Here is a 624-nt window from a genome sequence, read left to right as displayed (position 1 = left end):
GACAGCTGCGGCGCCGTCACCGCCGCCGCTGCTGCTACTGCCGCCGCCGCCGCCGCCGCCGCATGCGCCCCAGCGCCGCCGGGCCTCTGCGGCGACGCAACGGAGGCGGCCGCCACAGCGGCCCCCGTCGCTACCACCCTCCCATCACCGCCGCCACCTGTCCGCCCGCTACAGCTCCCCAACGCGCAATCAGCATTGGGCTCCAGCTACAGCCACAGTCACAGCGTCACCTCACCCTCCACGCCCTCGTGTGGTGGTTTCGGAGCCTTGAGCGGCGCACAGCAGTACATGGCGAGGTGAGCGCATGAGGAGGTGACGGTGCTGTTCGCAGGTGGGTTGCCGGTGGGGTGTGTTTGAACTGTGTGTGGCGGTGGTTCGACATAGCGCCCGGGGTATTACGACAACGGTTTCAACTGACGACAACGGTTTGCCGTACTTTACCATAACTGACGCACGGTCCCTCGCTTACATAATATACAAAATACACTGTCACCATGAGCTGTTTACCTTTTTATTATAATGGATGCTTGAAGTTTTTGAATTTTTTAATATTTTGTGATACTCGTAAAGTTGTGTCTTCAGTAATCTCTTCCTACCCCATGTGCACGTGTAATTTACGTGATG

Source organism: Volvox carteri (genome assembly GCF_000143455.1).
Source record: "Volvox carteri f. nagariensis unplaced genomic scaffold VOLCAscaffold_78, whole genome shotgun sequence".
In the NCBI taxonomy this organism is placed as follows: Eukaryota; Viridiplantae; Chlorophyta; class Chlorophyceae; order Chlamydomonadales; family Volvocaceae; genus Volvox; species Volvox carteri.
The sequence above is the reverse complement of the archived record's forward strand: the minus strand, read 5'-3'. Positions refer to the sequence as shown.